The sequence below is a fragment of the Arachis ipaensis genome, chromosome B5 (assembly GCF_059453495.1).
Source record: "Arachis ipaensis isolate K30076 ecotype BB chromosome B5, ASM5945349v1, whole genome shotgun sequence".
NCBI lineage: Eukaryota > Viridiplantae > Streptophyta > Magnoliopsida > Fabales > Fabaceae > Arachis > Arachis ipaensis.
The window spans coordinates 98177120-98195598 of record NC_142440.1 but is presented as its reverse complement, the minus strand read 5'-3'; the positions used below and the strand labels follow the sequence as shown (position 1 = coordinate 98195598).

At 40.5% G+C, this 18479-nt stretch overlaps 1 pseudogene; it reads left to right on the top strand.

The window, feature by feature from the left end:
• The first annotated feature begins 15648 nt into the window (after positions 1-15648).
• On the top strand, positions 15649-16166 carry LOC148565103 (uncharacterized; annotated as a pseudogene).
• Positions 16167-18479: the final 2313 nt, after the last annotated feature.

Below are 18479 nucleotides of genomic sequence, written 5' to 3'. Positions count from 1 at the left end.
GAAAATCGTGCCTGGCGATTTTTGAGGCTCAAAAGGCCCAAATTCAAGCTGGTTCTGCATGGAAAAGACCCAAGGATGCTAGGGGAAAAGGGGGATCGTTCATTTTACACTTAGACACAATTTTTAGCTAGTTTTTGGTTCTTGTTCTTCTAGAGAGAGAAACCCTTCTTCCTCTCTAGATCTAGCTTTAATTTGATTTTCTCTTGTTAAATTCTGAATTGGATCTTGTTAATTACTAGTTTTGATTGTTTAATTTGGATTCCTTAGTATAATTTTGTTTAGATCTTGTGTTAGTTTTATGATTTCTTGTCAATTGTCATTTTATACCCATTTCATGAATCTTGTGAATCTTGACTTGCTAATATTACATTGATGATTTTCATGATTAATTGTGTTGTTTGAGTGATTGTATGTTGATAATTGTTAGTGGGTACTTGTTAGTTTCAATTTAATTGTAATTTGAATATGTCTTTTATTAATGCTTACCATGTGTTTGATGAAATGTTTCCTTTGATTATGCAGTAGTTCTTTTTACTCTTGGCTTAGGCTAAGGAAATTGGGCAAACTTGAGTCATTGAGTCTAATGGATTTGATGATTTGGGAGCCCTTAGTGGTAAATTTGATAACCATTGACACTAGCCTACTACTAAGTCAATTAGTAGTTAGGTTGGACCTTATGGGTTGATGTTGACTAAACCATTTAACATACTTCAAGTATAGAAGTAGACTTAATGAGTTTGGTTCCTAATAATTGTCAAGATATGGTTATTAGACAAGGATAGTGACCCCAATTCCCATGTCTAGCCAAGAGTTGCTTTTATTATTCATATTTGAAAACCCAAAATTCCTAATTGCTTGTCTTAGTTATAGTTAATTGTTTAGTTTTAGAATAGAATTATATTGGATGTCATGTTATTAGTTTGGAATTGCTCATATCTTGTTTTAGTTGTTTGAATTAGTTTCTTGCACTCCAAGGTTACTTGCTTGTTAAGATTCCTATTTTAATTCCTTGCTCATGATTCGCAACCTAGGAATTCTAACCAATGTTGATGAACATGTTTGCCCATTCCTTGTGAGACGACCTGAGGTTTGAATACTTCGGTTACTTTTATTGGGGTTGAACTTGTGACAACCAATTTCCTTCTAAATTTGACTCGCGGATTAGTTGTTGGTTGGAACTATACTCACGACGGGATTTTACTGAGAAATTCTATACCGACATAGTCCGTGAGCATCAGTGCGCGCTCGTGTGGATTCAAAATTTCACTTACCCCAGAGACACGAGAGCCCTAGCGCAGTCGCGCACTCCCTCACTCCCTTTTCAATATCTCTCCCTCTTCTTCTCCCTCCATAACCACCACCCCTCATCCTCGTTGCAACCACCGCCGGCCACACCACTTCCGTGAGCTACCACGTCACCTTCTCGTCCCCAACCCTCTTTCTTTCTCTTTTTCCCTCTCTCCCTCACTCTCACATTCCATAGCCGCTGCCGCCGCGACCTCCATTGTCACCGGCGAGCATTCCGTAACCACCGTCGTCGCCACAACCCCCCTCTCTCTTCTACCCTTGCTCTTTCTTCCGGCCTCACCCTCTCCTTCTCACTCCACCACTGGTATGCGAAATTGTTACTCTGAGGTTGTAAAATTTGTTGTTCGTTCTCTCCCTGGCAATGGCGCCATAACTGGTGCACAATACCATGGTCCAGAAATAACTTCACAACTTCGCACAACTAACCAGCAAGTGCACTGGGTCGTCCAAGTAATAAAACCTTACGTGAGTAAGGGTCGATCCCACGGAGATTGTTGGTATGAAGCAAGCTATGGTCATCTTGTAAATCTCAGTCAGGCGGATATCAAATAGTTATGGAGTTTTCAAAAATAAATAATAAATAAATAAAAAATAAAGATAGAAATACTTATGTAATTCATTGGTGAGAATTTCAGATAAGCGTATAGAGATGCTTTCGTTCCTCTGAATCTCTGCTTTCCCGCTGTCTTCATCCAATCAGTCTTACTCCTTTCCATGGCAAGCTGTATGTTAGGCATCACCGTTGTTAATGGCTACATCCTGTCCTCTCAGTGAAAATGGTCCAATGCGCTGTCACTGCATGGCTAATCATCTGTCGGTTCTCGATCATACTGGAATAGGATCCATTGATCCTTTTGCATCTGTCACTATGCCCAGCACTCGCGAGTTTGAAGCTCGTCACAGCCATCCCTTCCCAGATCCTACTCGGAATACCACAGACAAGGTTTAGACTTTCCGGATCTCAGGAATGGCCATCCATGGGTTCTAACTTATACCACGAAGATTCTGATTAAGGAATCCAAGAGATACTCATTCAATCTAAGGTAGAACGGAAGTGGTTGTCAGGCACGTGTTCATAGGGAATGATGATGACTGTCACGATCATCACATTCATGTTGAAGTGTGAATGGATATCTGAGAAGCGGAATAAGTTGAATTGAATAGAAAAAAATAGTACTTTGTATTAATTCATAAGGAACAGCAGAGCTCCACACCTTAATCTATGGTGTGTAGAAACTCTACCGTTGAAAATACATAAGTGATAAAGTCCAGGCATGGCCGAATGGCCAGCCTTCCATGATCTAAGAACTAGACGTCCCAAGATGATTCCGAAGATCTAAATACAATAGTAAAAAGTCCTATTTATGCTAAACTAGTTACTAGGGTTTATAGAAGTAAGTAATTGATGCATAAATCCACTTCCGGGGCCCACTTGGTGTGTGCTTGGGCTGAGCTTGAAGTTTACACGTGTAGAGGCTTCTTTTGGAGTTGAACGCCAAGTTGTAACATGTTTTTGGTGTTCAACTCTGGTTTGTGATGTGTTTCTGGCGTTTAACTCCAGACTGCAGCGTAGAACTGGCGTTCAATGCCCTTTTGCGTCATCTACACTTGGGCAAAGTATGGACTATTATATATTGCTGGAAAGCCCTGGATGTATACTTTCCAACGCAATTGGAAGCACGCCATTTGAAGTTCTGTAACTCCAGAAAAGCCATTTTGAGTGCAGGGAGGTCAGAATCCAACAGCATCAGCAGTCCTTCTTCAACCTCTGAATCTGATTTTTGCTCAAGTCCCTCAATTTCAGCCAGAAAATACCTGAAATCACAGAAAAACACACAAACTCATAGTAAAGTCCAGAAATGTGAATTTAACATAAAAACTAATAAAAACATCCCTAAAAGTAACTAGATCCTACTAAAAACATACTGAAAACAATGCCAAAAAGCGTATAAATTATCCGCTCATCAACCACCCTGCTCTGTCTCCTCTCTGTCCCGGTGCCACCTCAGCACCACTACAAACTCCGTCGTAGGCCGCCGTCACTGGCAGTAGAAATCGGCCGCTCTATCTGCCATGCCTTTCAATTCTTGGTTCATCTCTTCTGCCCCGCTTCCAGGTCTCATACCCTTGCCCTATTTTGCTCTCTGTTGCTTTACTGCTTAATTGATTTTGTTAGTTAGTGTTAGATTAGATTATTGTTTAAATTTTGTATGTTAGGTTAGATAGAGATATATGCTGTTAGGTAGTTAGGATGTGATTAGAAGATTCTATGCCTGATAAGTGCGCCGTTTGTGTTTACTTGTTCAAATGTTATATGCTGCATGATGAGTGACGTGCTCTGTTTTGTATGTTCGGTTTCACTGCTGTTTTGATTTTGCCTGCTACTTAAGTCTATTACTTTTGTTTCTTGTGATGTTTTGCTGCTAAAAGACTGGCTTATCTGTTCAATTCATATGAACTCATATATGGTTTTTTGTGTTTTTAATTGTTAACGAATTCATATGGAATCTGAATTGATTGTTTGAATTTGGAAAATAGCCAATTTACTGCTGAAATGCTGCCGGATTTTTCCTAACCATATTTCATGAAATAACATTGTTTAATTTGATGCAACAAGCTTTTGTTTGACGAAATTCTGTGTCAATAGAATCTTGTTTGCTAAATGGATTTGGAAATTTTCTCTTGAGCTTCCTTGCAAGTTTTGGTCATGCTTCTAACTTTCTTTGCTTACTTGTGATGTTAACTTACTTATGTGCATTGAATAGTTCAAGTGAATTTTCAACTTGACCATGAACTTGAAATTCCTTGGAGAATTTGTGCCTCTTTTGCATAAACACACAAGTTGAAGATTTTTAATCTATGTGGCTGATTTGATTCATTTTATTCATACCTAATTTGCATTAAGTCACATAGATCATAAGGTATTCCATTCTTGTCTCAACTTGTGACTTTTATGCCTCATTGGATTCCGTGTTGAATGTTTCTTGATTAACTTGTTTTTCAATGTTTTGATTTTACCAACACCAATTCATACAACCCTAGTGATCTTTACAATTGACTGATGACTCGTTTTCACATTGGTTGCTTTTTAGCGATATCATATTTCATCATCAATGACTATATGCATTTCATGGTCGTGAGTATGCTTGCATTCCTATTTTGTACACTTCTTTTAATTGTGCCGGTAACCGTCATATCACTGATTTTTAAACTAATTCCTAACTCTAACTTATTTAACTAACTAACTTCTCTTTTGGTTTTCAACTTAACTCTTTTGATCATTCTTTTGAATATGGCATTTCTTAGGCTTAATGAACAAGCATGGTGCAATTGTGGTTTGAATCCTTGGTTTGTGACTTGATTTGAATTCTGAATTTTGTTACTTGCATTCTAAGAATTGTCTTTTTTTCACTCACTTCATGAATATGTCTTACCTTGAGTGCTTTACATCTACTTGGCTAGCTACTTATATCATATCACATCTGTTTTTCAGGATGTCGGAAAAAGGGAAAGCCATAGCTACCACCTTAAAGAAGAGAAAATACTCCAAAGCCTCTACCCCTTCTCCTTATGCTAATTATGCTAAGAATCCGCTGAATGAAGTGGACAAAAAAAAATCAGCTACTCCCATCCATCGACCCAATCAAGTTTTCCAATCTCTACTGTGAACTTTGCTTCCCCAAATACCGGAAGACGAATCTGAAAATTGAGAAGAAACTGGTCCTTCCCAATGATATGAGACGCGCCATCAATAGCCATATTCTAGAGTTGGGCTTGGACTTTGTTGATAGAGATTTGGGGAGGATAAACACTTCGTGGGTGAGGGATTTCTACTGCAACTTCTTTCGTGCCACTCTTGATTCAGTCCACCTGAGGGGTAGGGACATCTTGATCACTGAGGCAGCTATTGGGGAGGCATTGCTTTGCCGACCTCGCACTGATGACCCATGCACCTGTCAGCAGGCAAAGGTAGCTATCCACTGCACGACCTTTGATTATGAGGCACTGAAGCGCGTGATTGCCACACCAGACGCCCCTTGGGTGATGGATTCTAGTAACAAGTAGCCCAAGGGGATGCTATTCACTTATCTGTCGAGAGAGGCTAAGACTTGGCAGCATATATTCGCCCATTATGTCTTGCCCACCACTCACTTTTCAGAGATTCCGATGGATATGCTAGTTCTTATTGGCTGTGTCATGGAGGGGAAGGAGGTAGGTTTCCCCCGGTTGATCAGGCAGAGCATGTGGCGTGCACATATCCGTGGCCTGTTGCCATTCCCTACATTGGTCACCATCATGATTGAGCTAGCTGATGTCCCATGGGAGGACGACGACGTGACACCACCACCCCCAGATGATGACGACAAGGAGGTTACTATTCCATGGGGTGGGTGGGTGATAAACCCATATTTCATGAGTTCTTTTGTTCTTAATTTGAGTGATTTATACAATCCTTCACCTACTTATTCACATTAATTGCATGGTTTTACTTTCCCTTCCTTATTATGTCATATTGTGAAAAACATGTTTCCTAAGCTTTAAAAATTAATTATTTTAATTACCTTTATTTCCATTCGATGCCGTGATTAGTGTGTTGAGTAGTTTCAGATCTTCTAAGGCAGAAGGACTTAAAGGACAGAAAAGGAAACATACAAAAATGGAAGGAGAAGGTAAAATGGAGCTATAAGGAAACTGGTATTCACGCGATCGCATCGACGACGCGATCGCGTGCCAAGCACGAATCAGCAGCGACGCAGCCGCATGACTGATGCGACTGCGCGCCTTAAGCAGAACGTACATGACGTGGTTGCATGACTGACGCGACTGCATGGCAAGGAAAAGCTCCGAATAATGCGACCGCGTGACCCACACGGACGCGTGACAGAGGCCACACACCAGAAATTGCAGAAAATGCTCATAGCGATTTCTGAAGCCCTTTTTGGCCCAGATCTAAGTACAGATAGCCTAGATCAGAGGTTATAAAGTGTGGGAATGCACCCATTCAAAAGAGAGCTCGCATATTTTATTTTTCAATGATTTAGATTTAGTTGAGAGGGAGATCTTCTCCTCTCTCGCTCTTAGGATTTAGGATTTCTTCTTGTTTTAACAGTGACTCTCAATCTAGGTTTTACGTTTCTTTGTTTTAGCTTCCTTTTAGTTTTATTTATTCTAGCACTTGAATTGATCAGTGAATTTATGAATCTCTTCCATGTTACAGACTGTTATTTGAATTAATGATAATTGAGGTAATTTCAGTTTATGATTGTTCTCTTTGATTTAAGTTACCATTGCTTCCCATCTAAGGACATTTTTATTATTCCAGCAATTTTACTTCTTCCCTTTTGGTCCTGGTTAAGAATTCAGTAACTCAACAGTTATTAAACTCAACATAAATGATAATCGTTATCTTGCAAATTGAGCTGAACTTAAGTAATCCCAACCTTTTCTTAGGAAATAAATAGGATTCAAAGGTCAATTTAATTAGTCCCCTGACTTTCCTTTGCCCTAGTAAAGCTTGACCAAGTGGAGTTTAGATTCAACTTTCATTATAGTTGAGAGCGATAACTACGTTGGACCTCCAACTTCTCTTACCTTGCCAAAAGTCTGCTTTACAGTATTTATTTATTTTAATTGCCATTTACTTTACTTGTCATTTAAATTACTTACTTCTCATCTTCTAAACCCCGATTACAACCTTTATAGCCAATAATAAGAACATACTTCCTCGCAGTTCCTTGAGAAGACGACCCGAGGTTTGAATACTCGGTTAACAATTTCTAAAGGGGTTTGTTACTTGTGACACCCAAAACGTTTGTACGAAGGGATTTTTGTCGGTTTAGAGACTATATCTACAACGCAACTGTTTCCATGAATCTCTTTACTGGTAAAAAACACTAACGTCAAAATGGCGCCGTTGCTGGGAAACTGCTAACGTGTGCCTTATTATTGGTTATTGTAAATATTTTTCTTTTGCTTGTTTATTTATTTTGGTTTTTCCTTTTTATCTTTATTTGCTACTATGAACTCTCACCCCTCTTGCTTTGAGTTTGGTTCTAATATTGTTAAAGGAAATAGAAGTTACAGCAGGAATGTGCGTCAAGGTCAGACCAATCAAGGATGGATGGGACCAAGAGGATCTAATCAACCCTTTTGGCAGCAACACCCTCCGAGATATCCTGGACAAAGACCATTCTACAGTGCATACCCAGCTGAAAGACATGGTGGACAACCTTGTAACTACCAACAAGTCCCACCCCGTGCATATAAACCATCCTTTCAACATAACCTCGAACCACCACACTCATAAGCTTCTCTTCACCATTCGCCACCATATGATCCTTCCTTACCCCAATACCAATCCAATCACTCCCAATCACCACCACTTTCCTTTGTATCATGTCCAAGTCCAGCAATCCGAGAAGCAGAGGATCGCCTAAGAGAAACAGTAATTAAATTTCAAATAACCATTCGAGAACTGGAGCAAGCGATAATTCAATGGGCTTCTAGGCGCTCAAATGCACAAGGATCAGCCACAGCTCTATGTGGACAGCCCAATGAAGAGCGTAGCATGAAGGAGCTACCAGAAACTCCAGTGGACAAGACAGAGCATGAATTTGTACTAGAACAATTAGAAGAAGCTGTCATTGTTCAAGAAGAAGAGTTGGTTGAAGACCTAGGAGATGCTGAACTTCCATGGGAATCCAGAATTGAGGAAAACTCCGTCCAGGATGCTACAGTTGATGCTAAGGAGGATACCGTACAATCTCCAAGGCAAGTCGCTTATGAGGAATCAGACGGAATAATCCAAGAAGCAAATTCCCTTGATGATGATAGTCACAAGTCTAGCTCTCTTGGTGATGAACTTGCATCCGCAAGTGAATTCTCTGAGATCGAAGAATCTTCCCCAAGTGAATATGAAGATGATGCGGAGGTAGATTTCTCTCAACCTCCAATCTATGACTCAAGTGATGAGGAAGACATAGAAGACTTTGGCCAGGACACAGATACAATTGAAGATCTTTGCAAAGAAGTGGAGGAATTCACAGAAGAGCACAAGGAAACGGAACTTGCAGAACCACCAAAAACACCTATCCCAAGGCCATTACCACCTAATACAAGCTTCAAGTGGGTACAGTCCTTAACTTATAACTTCACTTATTCACTTGAATATGGTTTGCTTGAAACAGATGGTCAGCTTAGAGCTCTCTGCGGCTTTAAGAGTAAGAGGGAAATGGCTTGTACTCAGAGCTGGTGCACAAGGTTCAATAAGGTTCCACGCTTCACCTCGAAGTACACGGATTGGTATCATGCTCAATTGCATGGATCACGGAGAACGTTTGGTCACCACGGTGAGATTCTACTTTTTAAACCGCCCGGATGGAGACATGTAGATCAAGACGGAGGCGGATTTAAAAGCAAGGCTTGGAATCCTGGAGTTTATTCTGACATTCGTCATCCCGGGAGCCTAACAACATATTTGAAGCTGCTCGGAAGCTTTGCGTGCCTAGTTGGGACCCCGGAGGCTATTGGCATTCCAAGCACTGTGGAGATTTTTAGACGAATTTAAACATAAGCCGCCATAACAGGATACTCCTCCAATGTCCAACTTAAGGACTTTAACTAAAAGTGCTAGGTGGGAGACAACCCACCATGGTATGGTCGCTTCTTTTTTAATTTATTTCTTGTTAATTGCTTTCATTTTTCCTTTTTCAATTTCAATTTATTAAACCTGGAATCATGCATCGCATTCATGTTAATCGTTGCATTATGCATTTTTCATGCATAAAAAAAAAGGGGGTGCACGACGCAACCGCATGCTCCATGCGATCGCATCATATCGCGAAAACACCACCCACGCGACCGCGTGACCCACGCGGCCGCGTGATATATATATCGGCGTAAGGATCCAACGAACAGAAAGTTAGGCTGGAATCATGCGGCCCTTGTGCGTTTCGCACAAATTGGTCCACGCGATCATATGCCCCATGCGATCGCGTCACTGGCACAATACCAATCCCACGCGACCGCGTGAGCGACGCGATCGCGTCGCATGGATTGCACTTCACCCCAAAAGGAGACAGAGAGTTGCGCTGAAACGACGCTGGAGTCATGCGTTTAGCACAAATTCCAACGACGCGATCGCGTGACCCACGCGATCGCGTCACCCTTCTTTCCCCCCTCTCATGCGATCGCGTGCCCCACGCGATCGCGTCACTCCCATTTTCACCCCAACCACACGACCGCGTGCCCCACGCGGCCACGTGGATTCAAAAATATAACCCCCCAGCCACGCGAACCCTATCAGTCGCGCAGCCCCCCACCCTCAACCCTCTTCTCCCTCTCTGCTTCTTCTGCTTCTTCTTCCTCCAACCACCACCCAGCACCATCCAGCTGCCACCGCGCCACCACCCAGACGCCGCCGCCGTCTAGACACCGCCGCCGCACAACCCCCTCCCTTCTTCTCCCTTCTTCCTCTCTCCTCCCCTCTCCACAACTGCCCTCCGCGACCACTGCCCACCACCGCCGGCCATCCAGCCACGCCCCCTCTCTCCGCCACCCACCCGCAAACCCCCCTTCTTCTATCACTAACCCTAAACTCTCTCTCCGCCACTGCCCCCCCTCAGCCGCCACCGCGACGCCGTGCCCCGCCACCGCGTCGGACGCCGCCGCAGCCACCTTCTTCCCCGTTCCACCCCTCCCGCCTACCAAGTTCCGCAAAACGCAACCCCCTTTTATCCGTTCGTCATTTTTCTGTAATTTTTTTCCGTTTCTGTTCATCATTAGGATAGATAGATATGCATGCTGTAGTGGATTTTTAGGTTGTTAGGTAGCTTAGGCTGTGGTTAGTGGATCTAGGTCTGTTTACTTGCACTGTTCCTGTTTATATTTTATCATAACTACAATTCTGCTGTTCCTGTGACCTCGTTCATATTCTGTGATTTCTTGCAATTGCTGCTTGTTACTGTAAATTTTCCTGTTTCTATTCATTACTGGTAACTGCAGCAATTTTTTAATTCATATGAACTGCTATGATTGCTGTTTATTTTCCGGGACAATCCAATTTTAGCCGGAATGCTGCCCAAATTTTTTGTAAATTGTTTTCATTCTTGTTTTGGTTTGGCATTTCTAAACTCTGTTTTACTCTGCTTTACCCTAACCATTTCATGAATGCTATGGCAGACTTTCTTATCCTCTTTGATTTCCTGGTTCATAAACTGCATTTGTGATTCACTGATTCCAATTTTTGCCTTCTTTATTTCTATTCGAATCAGCATCACCCTGTTTTCCTCGTTCGATTATGAGTACTTCTATTCTTACCTGTGAATCCTTGTTATATGGAATTTTTCTATGCCACTTACTTTAACCCGCACTTTACTAACTCACTAATTTTAATTTACTAATTTCTTTTTCATATTCTAACCATACTAACCCTTTTGATCTCTTTTCTGATTATTTTCACTTCCCTCTAACTTTATAACAATGGCATATTGATTATTTTTCCATTTAACATACATTCAATCAGATTTCATATACTCATTTTCCTTATTTTATTTCTTCTTTGCCACTATGAGTTTCCTTTGTTTAATTGCCTATTTGCTTTCCTATTTTATCCATTTCCTGGATTTTTGTTTTTCAGGATGTCTGCCTCACAAAGGAAAGGAAAAGGCAAGGCTACTGGCAAGCGCAAGAGAGGAGATTCCTCCCAGTCCATCATTGCTCTAATGCACGATTCTTCATAGCGGGAGAAGAACTTCACACAGCAGGAAAAAGCTGACCAGTTGCTCCCTGCGAATGATCCTATAAAATTTGCAAACCGGTACTGTGAACTGAAGTACCCGGCTTTTGCAAACTCCAGAAATCTATACCTGGAACGAACTCTGAAGATTCCAGAAGCACTCCAGCAGTACACTATTGAGCAAATCAAGCATAGGGGCTGGTTCTTTCTGGAAAGAACACTGACAGAGGTTAATTCATCTTGGGTACGGGAATTCTACTACAACTACTATCTCACTACCCTAGATGCAGTAAACCTGAGAGGAATACAAATTCTGGTCACTGAAGAGGCCTTAGAGGACTTTCTCCAGCTCCCAGCCAAGTCCAATCAGCCTGATGGTTATTCAAAGGCTGAGGAGGACATGCGTCAGATGCAGTTTGATTGGGATGCCGTGAAGGCACGGATAGCTCTCGACCCGACAGTTCCTTGGGAGATGGGTCAGGACACTACCATGCCTAGAGGGATCAAGAGAGCGTACTTAAATGATGAGGCTCGGTTATGGCATCAGATCTTAAGTAATTATGTGATGCCGAGTACTCACGAGACGGAGATCCCGGCTACTATGATCACCCTCCTTTGGTGTGTGCTGGAGGGTAAGGACCTTTATCTGCCACATTTCATTCGGTACTATATGGCCAGGGTCCACGTCTGAGGCACCCTCCCTTTTCCATATCTAGTTACACAGCTTGGCCGTCGAGCTGACGTGCCATGGGAGGATGCCGATGAGAGACCACCAGCGGCGGATTGCAGGAAGATCATTCTGCACAGCCGGAACTTCTTAGCCTTGGGCCACAGACCACCACCATTCACTGCTGCTGATGCGACAGCCCCACCGTCTGCTGGACCCTCTTCCTCCACTGCTGCACCACCTACCCCTGCTACCACCACTGCACCTCCACCTGCCACAGAGCCCGTCTATCATCTGGTGCACCGCTTGTTCCGACGACTTGACCAGATGGAGCGTCGCAACAAGCGGCGCTATGAGCACCTAAAGCTGATGATACGATCTGATGACATCCCCTCCGAGCCCGACACATCGTCTGAGGCATCTGAGGAGGAGGCAGATGCACCCGAGGCTGAGACCCATCCCCAGGAGGCAGCACCAGCCGCACCACAGGCAGCGGTCCCACACCAGATTGAGGCTGCGGATCTTGAGATCCCGATCCAGTCAGCACCTCCTCCACAGCAGCCAGACTCCCAGCCTACCACCACTGAGACTCCAGCTACCATCCCTTCCAGTGATGACACTCCTTCACACCCAGCTTGATTGAGCATCGAGGACGATGCTTCCTTTTAAGTGTGGGGAGGTCGCCATCTCTGGTGTTTATTTTGGTAAACCACTACATCTTTTTTCTTTTATTTTAGATATTTTTCTGTATTTTTCTTTTTACTGTTATTTTCTGAGTACTTATACATTGCTTTTATGTATTTTTACTCTATTTTCTGCATTTTGCATCTTTAGTTCATATTTTAGCCATTTAGTTTATTTTAGTTATTTAGTTTAGTTTGCAATTCTGATTTATTAGTGGATTAATTAGTATAGTTTACCCTTTTTAGCATAAGATAGTATAGTTTAAATAGAAAAATATAAAAAGGAAGTAAGCTAGGAAATTGAACATATCAGATTTAAATCCACAAACCTTATATATAGCACTACATGACGTAGTTAAGCTGACAACATTTCATCAAGGAGGAACATTAAAACTTTAAAAGCTACCCTAAATAAATTTTTTATGAGAATAATGGGAATTTTTAACTAAACCTGCATACAATATATAAATAATATATGATGCTTGAGTTAGAGAACACACAGCCTGTGAGTCTTGAGCTTAATTGTATGGTTGCATTCAAACCATAATTTCATTTCTGTGTGTTTCATTTCTTTTTATTCTGATGTTCTTTGCTTTGCTTTAATCTATATGTCCAATTTTAGAATATAGAATGTAGATACATACCAAGAGAATGATTGAGGCCATCATTTGATTTCAGCTCACTTACCCCAAATTAGCATACCTTTTACATCACCCTTGTTAGCCCCCTTGAGCCTTTTAAAACCCCTTTATTCTATTTAGCCAAATTACTAGCCTTAAGCAGAAAAACAAAAGAAAATCCCAAGTGAATCCTTGGTTAGCTTAAGATAGAAAATCATGAATAGAGTTAAATGTGGGAAACCTTTTGGGAACATGGATGATAGAAACAAAAGGTAGAGAAGTTAAAAGAAATAAAAATAAATTTGGGAAGCATGCTCATGAGAAAATCAAAGTGATTTAATTGCCATGTGCCTTGAAAAAAAAAAGAGAAGAGTTATTTTTCAGCATTTAAATAAAAGAGGGATACAAAAGAAATTTCCCAATGCAAAATAAAAGCAATGCACATGGAATAAAAAAATAAATAAAAAGTGAAACATGAGTATGTAACAATAAGTGGGATAATATGGGAAAATAGGTAAAGAGATTTTGTTTTACTAAATATGTATGTTAGGTGAGATCTTAGTCTAATTAAGGATTCACTTATTAGCTCACTTGACCCTATACATAAATCCTTACCTTTACCTTGGCCCCATTACAACCTCAATTAAAGACCTCATGACTTTTTGGTATGACTATATTCTATAATTGTTGATTGGTTAGATGAAGAACAAAGCTATAGAAAGTAAGAATAAAAAGAAAAATAGAGTGAATAAACCCAACAAATACTGAGTGACTAAAGGGTAAACACAAAATCCAGTGACGGTTCAATAACTCATCAACATATATCTGTGCTTAAATTTACTAATTGTTTTGCAAGTTTGTACAATGTTTTCTTCCCCATCTCATTTTCTTAAATGCTTTATTATTTAAGGGTTGGCTATATATATATACATGACTCCTTGAGAATGTGAATTAACTTGACTACATGTAAGCTTTATATAAGTGAATAAGTTAGAGTTGCATGATGCATCATTCGTTTAGGTAGTTTTATTTAAATTAGGTTGCATTGCATGACATTCCATCTCTTTAACCTTAATTATTTACCTTGGATTTAGCATGAGGACATGCTAGTGTTTAAGTGTGGGGAGGTTGATAAACCCATATTTCATGAGTTCTTTTGTGCTTAATTTGAGTGATTTATACAATCCTTCACCTACTTATTCACATTAATTGCATGGTTTTACTTTCCCTTCCTTATTATGTCATATTGTGAAAAACATGTTTCCTAAGCTTTAAAAATTAATTATTTTAATTACCTTTATTTCCATGCGATGCCGTGATTAGTGTGTTGAGTAGTTTCAGATCTTCTAAGGAAGAAGGACTTAAAGGACGGAAAAGGAAACATACAAAAATGGAAGGAGAAGGCAAAACGGAGCTTTAAGGAAACTGGTATTCACGCGATCGCATGGACGACGCGATCGCGTGCCAAGCATGAATCAGCAGCGACGCGGCCGCATGACTGACGCGACCGCGTGCCTTAAGCAAAACGTACATGACGCGGTCGCATGACTGACGCGACCGCGTGGCAAGCAAAAGCTCCGAATGACGCGACCGCGTGACCCACGCGGACGCGTGACAGAGGCCACGCACCAGAAATTGCAGAAAATGCTCATAGCGATTTCTGAAGCCCTTTTTGGCCCAGATCCAAGTACAGACAGCATAGACCAGAGGTTATAAAGTGTTGGAATGCACCCATTCAAAAGAGAGCTCGAATATTTTATTTTTCAATGATTTAGATTTAGTTGAGAGGGAGATCTTCTCCTCTCTCTCTCTTAGGATTTAGGATTTCTTCTTGTTTTAACAGTGACTCTCAATCCAGGTTTTAAGTTTCTTTGTTTTAGCTTCCTTTTATTTTTATTTATTCCAGCACTTGAATTGATCAGTGAATTTATGAATCTCTTCCATGTTACAGACTGTTATTTGAATTAATGATAATTGAGGTATTTTCAGTTTATGATTGTTCTGTTTGATTTAAGTTACCATTGCTTCCCATCTAAGGACATTTTTATTATTCCAGCAATTTTACTTCTTTCCCTTTTGGTCCTGGTTAAGAATTCAGTAACTCAACAGTTATTAAACTCAACATAACTGATAATCGTTATCTTACTAATTGAGCTGAACTTAAGTAATCCCAACCTTTTCTTAGGAAATAAATAGGATTCAAAGTTCAATTTAATTAGTCCCCTGACTTTCCTTTGTCCTAGTAAAGGTTCACCAAATGGAGTTTAGATTCAACTTTCATTATAGTTGAGAGAGATAACTACGTTGGACCTCCAACTTCTCTTACCTTGCCAAAAGTCTGCTTTACAATATTTATTTATTTTAATTGCCATTTACTTTACTTGTCATTTAAATTACTTACTTCTCATCTTCTAAACCCCGATTACAACCTTTATAGCCAATAATAAGAACATACTTCCTCGCAGTTCCTTGAGAAGACGACCTGAGGTTTGAATACTCGGTTAACAATTTCTAAAGGGGTTTGTTACTTGTGACATCCAAAACGTTTGTACGAAGGGATTTTTGTCTGTTTAAAGACTATATCTACAACGCAACTGTTTCCATGAATCTCTTTACTGGTAAAAAACACTAACGTCAGTGGGTGCACGAGAAGCCTCCACCCAGACGCCGTTCTCGAGCCAGAGTAGTGGTGGAGGCAGCTCAGCCCTCATCATCAGCAGCAGCAGCAGGACCCTCCTCTACTTCAGCAACAGCATCCTCGCCACCACCGCCAGCACCTGAGCCGATATACTGGTTGGTACAACACCTATTTCGCTTCATGGAGCGCAGTGAACGTCGTTTCATGCGACGTCTCGATCGCATAGACCAGGTGTTCGTATCACAGGATATTGAGCTACCTCCTCTCCCAGACTCTCTCACCTCCGATGAGCAAGATCAGGAGGAGGAGCATGTTGAGGAGCCAACTCAGCAGGAGGCACCACCAAAGACACAGGCCACCACAGAGGTTTAGCAGCTTCCTGAGGACTCACAGCCAGTACCACAGCCTGAGCCTGAGCCACAGCCACAGCCTGAGCCCGAGCCACAGCTCAGCGTGACTGTTGACCCCCATCCCGAGCTTCAGCAGTAGCATCGAGGATGATGCTTCATCCTAAAGTGTGGAGAGGTCACCGTTCGTGGCCGGTGTATTGCATTTGTGTGGTGAACTTTCAGATATTTATCCTCTAGTTCTGCTACTTTATTTCATTTCATACTTTATCTTTTCACTTTATCTTTGAGATTATTTTAGGATTACTATACATATTTGCTATTGTGGATACCCTTATTTTGGTTGTTGCGCACCTTTATTATATATATATATATTGGATTTTGACTTTTGACTGTGATTAGAAAAGTATTTTGGGATTGTTAAAACCTAGTTGACCCTTTTTGTATAAGAGATGTGTTTTGATTGAAAAGGGGGTAAACTAGGGAAAATTTTTAAAATTTTCTAAATCATAATATTGCATTAGAATAAGCTTAGTCAATATGATGAAAATTCCAAGAAATCCATTTCTAGGGCACCACCCCAATTGGTTGAAATTTTTTTTAGGACTTGCTTGGATTATACACTTTGTGGATCATGTTTTGAGCAGAGAACACAAGCATGTGAGTTTTGAGCCTAATTGTGTGGTTACATCATATGACCACTTATTTTCATTCTTGTGTGCATTATTCTCTTCCTATGATTGTAATCCTTGATTTGTTTGATTCTTTATGTCCATTATTTTGTGTATACATGCAATTACATGATTGAGGCCATTATTCAAATAGCTCACTTACCCAAATAGCCTATCTTTTATCTTCCATTGTTAGCCAATTTTGAGCCTATGCTTAACCCATTTATTTTTAATTGTAGCACATTACAAGTCTAAGTGAAAAACAATAAATGTCCCTTGTTTGGATCTTTGATTAGCTTTGGCTAGTGAGAGTGTTCATCATTAGATTTTGGGAAAGTTGGGTACATTGGGTAGAGATAAAAGCATGCTTTGTGGTTGTGTGAAAATCTTGAGAATTGGGCACACACTCATATATTAATCATGTGTAAACCATATGCATTGATGCTCTTGTATATATTTTAGTTTGAAAAAAAAGAAAATAATAAAAAAAGAAAAATAATAATAGAAATAGAAAAAAAAAGAAAAAGAATTGCAATAAAAAGGGGACAAAAATGCCCCAAAGTCAAGGTTCAATAAAAATCAATGCATATGTGTGGTGATCGAAAGAGAATGCATGAGTGTGTGAAAAAGTGAAGAATGGATAGTTAAGTTTGTTTAGAATTGTATAGGTTGTCATAGGTTAGTTGGGAAGTTAAGTTAATCAAAGATTCAAATTTCTAGCTCACTTGACCATATGCATCCTACCTTGACCGTAACCCCATTATAACCTATGGGAAGTCCTCATGATATCTGTATGCATGCATGAAATAATTGTTGATTGTTGGATGAAAAACAAATCTTGGAAAGCATGATTGGGGCAGAATTGAGTGAATCAACCCCATACACCTGAGTGCCTAGAGCGGATACACATCCAGCGAGGGTTCAATCGCTCAATTACATGTTTCCACCTATGATCATCTTTTCTTGCAAGTTTGTAAAATCTTTCAATGATTCAATCCAATTATGGTTTGCTTTGATTCCTAATGCCTTAGCCCTTGTGCTTGCATGTGTATTCTTGGAGATTGATTTATTTTGACTGAGCCATTGCATTCATGTAAATAGGTTGCATATAGATAGATTGCATTTAGTTTGTTTGCATTGAATAAATGTTGATACCCTTTGCTTCTTTCTTGATTTTTGCATGAGGACATGCTTAGTTTAAGTGTGGGAAAATTTGATAAACTCCGATTTCGTGGTTTATCTTGTACTTATTTTAGAGGATTTTATCACCTTTTTCCACATTTATTCAATGAAATAGCATGGTTTTGTAATTCTCCCTTGAATTGTGCTTAAGTGTAAAAACATGCTTTTAGGCCCTTAATTTGATGATTTTAATTCACTTTAATTTCATTCGATTCCTTGATGTGTTTTTTGAGTGATTTCAGGTTCATATGGCAAGTATTGGATGGATGAAATGAGGAGAAAAGCATACAAAGTGGAGAATGCATGAAGAAACAAAGATTGGAAATGCATCAATGGGCGCACACGCGTACAAGGCACGCGCGCAAAAGTGGCTTCTCATAGAGACGCGCACGCGTACATGACCCGACCGCGCGGATGAAAAAACAGCCAATCGACGCGCACGCGCACATGGCGCGTATGCGCCGATACTCGCACGTGACCCACTTAAAGGCAAAACACTGAGGGCGATTTCTGAGCTGCCCAGGCCCAAATCCAACTTGTTTCTAAGTGTATTTCATGCAGAATTAAAGTCCAAGCAAAGGGGGAGCAATTAGTTAGTCAACATGAGCCTTTAGTTAGTTTTCTAGA